Below are 4832 nucleotides of genomic sequence, written 5' to 3' on the forward strand. Positions count from 1 at the left end.
GGTCATTGCATATGACTCTAGGCAAGTCATAGATTATTGTCCCGAGCACATACTTGGGTATGGGCGCAGGGAAGGCTTGCTGCTCTCTTGTCGCGGATCCGGCTCTTTCCGGACCGACTGATGGGAAGAGAAGGTGGTGGAGGTCCTTGCACCGCACTGAGTTCGGGACTTAGAGGCGGAGGCTTGGAGTCCAAGTTTGGACGGGGACCTGGACACCCGGGACAGGAGAGTGGTGGGTTAGTCCTGCTTGTGCCTGGGGTACAAGTGGGGCGTGTGTCTTCGGGGCACCCAGCTGGGCACATTGATTCTCGAATCGCCGGGTTATCCGATACGGCTTGTCTGCGGTTTAGCACCGTAGTAAGAACTGGAAGTGGAAAAGGAGAAGGAACAGTATCGATTGCTCAACTCTTGCTTTAATGTAGAACATGTGCTTATATAGATTGACTAGATGAAAACTTAATACGGCTGATGATAATAATGTATCAATAAGGACTCACTATTAGTATTGCTTTTTACTAAAAGAGAACCAGCAAACCATAAAGCCTAGCATATTCCTTGGAGTTGGGAAAGTATTCCCACTATCGAATAAGTCTTGCGAGTACATTGTGTACTCAGGGTTTATTTACCCCTATTGCAGGTGACGCTTGAGGAGTTCCTCGTGTGGAGGATCCATCTGGTGGGCTCAGACGAAATCCTTGTTATCTTATCGCTAGATATTATCTTTTAATATTCCGCTGTTTATCATTCCGCACTCTGTATTTGGTATTGTAATAATGTACTTTTCAAGAAACTCTAATGTATGAGATAGACTTATGTTGTAACTCGTTTTCATTATTGGATCCTTGGGAAAAATGTGGATCTTTCGGGTTCTCCCTTGGGGTGTGCCCGACGGACACCACTCGCTGTAGTTACTTTCGGGGTGCTTAGTGTCTGATGGAAGATGAGCGCCTTCGTAAGTACGCTATTTCGGGTGGTTCTGCCATAGTTGGTACCAGAGCCAATAATGGTCACGAGTTCCTCACTCTTTTACAAAACTAAAAATGGACCAATAAAAGTTTTGCGAAAAGTAGGATGTGATTAAGTTAAGTATAAGCCCTAGCTATATGGTATATCTAGGATAGCGGCATTGGTTTTATCTAATCAGTTTCTGCAGGTACACTGACTTACATGACGTAAGAAATCGCTTAGTATATGGAAAGTGAGTGTGCGATGTGCCGAAAATTTTACGAACGCCGCTATATTCCGGCTTGAGTGAACGTATAGGCCGAAGCATGCATCATGATAATAGCATCTTACTTCAACTAAAATCCCCTTCACGTATAATTGAATTAGTAAATTTATAGGACTAACTAACAAAATGCTTTAATAAATGTGCTATCATTTCTCTAATCCATTGATTCTGATCGAGAGGGTGCTCTAATGGATGGTTCATCTCTCTTATAGATGAATCTAAGGTCCAGACGTGGGAGCACCAGTTCGGGAGCAGCCAACGAGGGCCATGGTGATAGTGCTCGGGCCTTTGAGCGTGGCAACGAGGGAGCTCGGGAGGTTCCACCCTTGGTTCCTCAGCCTTTTCCGCCACCGCCTTCGCCGCTGTCCGCCGCGGAGGTCATGGTGGAGTTGTTGGCTGCTTGCTAGGAGTCAGCCGCTGCTCGTCAGGAGACAACTCATGCCATGGAGATTATGGCACAGGCCATCGTGGGTCTCGCCCGTGGAGGCCTCGGAGGCAACGGTGGGAATGAGGGTGGTGCTCGTCGTCCTAAGGGATAGTCCTCTTACCAGGACTTCCTCAAGACCCACCCGCCCACGTTCACACCGTCGGACGATCCGTTGGAGGTGGAGCGCTGGCTTCGCACGCTAGAGCATAAGTTTCAGCTGCTTAGAGTGGCCAACGAGCAGAAGATGCACTTTGCGTCCCAGTAGCTTTTGGGGCCCGCAGGTGCCTAGTGGGAGACTTTCTAGGCCATGGAGCTGCTGGATCACCCGGTGATGTGGCAGGAGTTCTCCACTGCTTTCCGCGAGTTCTTCATACCTACTGGTGTTATCCACCAGAAGGTGACTGAGTTCATGGAGCTGCGTCAGGGGAGCAGGATAGTAATGGAGTATGTGACCCAGTTTAACCACTTGGCTCAGTATGCTAGTAGTCAGGTGGACACGAATGATAAGAAGAGAGATCGCTTCTTTTGCGGTCTCACCCCTGCTCTTTAGGATAAACTATACCTGGGGAACTATCAGACCTTTGGGGCTCTGATGAATGCCGCCATTGCTCTTGAGGATTTCCAGCGAGCATCCTAGGTGGATTAGAAGCGGAAGCGGGTGGCAGCTGGATCCTCTAGCCATCCCTATACTCAGAAGGTGCAGATTGTTAGGCGGGGGCCCTATCAACCATCTGGTGGGCCTCCGTACTAGTCACCCCAGTAGACATCACAGACTTCTGCTACTCAGTATAAGGCACCTCAGCAGCAGGTGTAGCCCCAGTAGACTCAGGGATAGCAGGTCCCACCTTGTCAGGGATTCGAGAACAAGCCTAGTGCTTGTTTCAAGTGTGGCAAGGATGGCCACTATGCCAAGGAGTGTCCTTAGCAGTAGACAGCTCAGCTGTCTCAGGTGTCTGCAAATTCTAGGCTGATTAAGAGGACTTTCATCAAGAGGAAGGTGCTCAGTAGATCTGGTTAGGTGCACTTCATGGATGCTCAGCAAGCTGTGCAGCAGGAGACAGTTATGGCTAGTATGTTTACCATCGAATCCCATCCAGCTTTGGTGTTGTTTGATTCTGGTGCATCGCATTCCTTTATGAGCATGGGGTTTGTAGAGCAGCACAACTTATCACTATTGGCTATACCGTATGCCTATAAGATCTGTACTGCAGGTTCTCAGATGTTCATCAATACCCGCACGGATACAGTAAGTTTGGTATTCGCCACCCACACTTACCGTCTACAGTTCATGATAATGCCTGGGCAAGGCATTGATGCTATTCTTGGAATGAACTGGTTGCGGGTGTATGGGGTAGTATTGGATATGAAGAGAAGAAGTGTAGAGTTATGGCTTTTGTTTTCTGAGGATAGGATGTCTCTCATCATACCCTCAGAACCGGTCTTACCTATTGCTGCCCATGCTAAAGTCGTTCCTGATCTTACCTCCATTCCAGTAGTATGTGAGTTTCCAGATGTTTTCCCTGAAGATCTTCCTGGATTGCCACCAGACCATGAGGTAGAATTCTCCATTGAGCTTGAGCCTGGTACTGCTCCTATCTCTAGGCATCCGTACTGCATGGCTCCGAGAGAACTGGCAGAAATGAAGAAGCAACTAGAGGAGTTGATGGACAAGGGTTTCATCTACCCAAGTTCTTCACCATGGGGTTGTCCAGCGATTTTCGTGAAGAAGAAGGATGGTACTCTACGGATGTGTGTGGATTACCGCCCCCTCAATGTGGTAATAGTTAAGAACAAGTATCCTTTGCTCCATATAGATACTTTGTTTGATCAGTTAGCTAGTGCCAAGGTGTTCTCGAAGATAGATCTCCGATCGGGCTACCATCAGATCAAGATCAGGCCATAGGATATACCAAGGACAGCTTTCTCTACTAGGTATGGGTTGTATGAGTACCTAGTGATGTCTTTCAGTCTCACCAATGCCCCGGCTTTCTTCATGTACCTGATGAACTCAGTCTTCATGCCGGAGTTGGATAAGTTTGTGGTAGTATTCATTGATGACATTTTGATCTACTCCAAGAATGATGAAGAGCATACCTATCACCTCCGGATAGTCCTGACTCGACTCAGAGAGCACCAGCTGTATGCTAAATTCAGCAAGTGTGAGTTTTGGCTAGATCGAGTGCAATTTTTAAGACATGTGTTGACACTTGAGGGCATTTCTGTAGATCCCACCAAGGTGCAAGATGTGTTAGACTGGAAGTCTCCTAGGTCTATGCACTAGATCCGTCAGTTCCTTGGGCTAGCTAGATACTATCGATGTTTCATCCCCGATTTCTCCAAGATAGCCCAGCCCATGACTAAGCTGCTCTAGAAAGAAGCTAAGTTTGTTTGGGGTCCAGCTTGTGAAGAAGCTTTTCAGTCCCTAAAGACTTTTCTAACCACTGCTCCTGTATTGGCTCAACCTGATATTGAGAGGCCCTTTGATGTTTACTGTGATGCCTTGAAGATGGGATTGGGGTGTGTGCTTATGCAAGGGGGGCGTGTGATAGCTTATGCTTCGCGCCAACTGAAGAAGCACGAGGTGAACTACCCTACCCATGATTTAGAGCTAGCTATTATAGTTCACTCTCTGAAGATTTGGAGGTATTATTTGTTGGGCAACAAAGTGCATATCTTCACTAACCACAAGAGCCTTAAGTATATTTTCACTTAGTCTGAGTTAAACATAAGGCAAAGGAGATGGTTAGAGTTGATCAAGGATTATAATTTGAAAGTCCACTATCATCCAGGAAAAGCCAATGTGGTAGCTAATGCCTTAAGTCGTAAGTCACATTAGGTTGAGGATATACCCTTGTCACTTCACCACATAGAGGTGCTAGCTCAGATTGCTTTGACCTCAGAGCTACTGGAGCAAATTATTCGAGAACAAAAGGAAGACCCCAAAGAGATTCCTCACATCAAGAAGTTGATAGCTGAAGGACGTGGACCTCATTTTAACATTGATGAGCTGGGAGTCATGAGATACAAGGATAGTCTAGTGGTTCCATCCAATGAAGAGCTGAAAAGAAAGATTTTAAAAGAAGCCCATCATTCCAAGCTATCTATCCACCCTGGTAGCAACAAGATGTACCATGATCTACGCCAACTGTACTGGTGGTCTTACATGAAGCAAGA

The sequence above is a fragment of the Miscanthus floridulus genome, chromosome 6, assembly GCF_019320115.1.
Source record: "Miscanthus floridulus cultivar M001 chromosome 6, ASM1932011v1, whole genome shotgun sequence".
NCBI lineage: Eukaryota > Viridiplantae > Streptophyta > Magnoliopsida > Poales > Poaceae > Miscanthus > Miscanthus floridulus.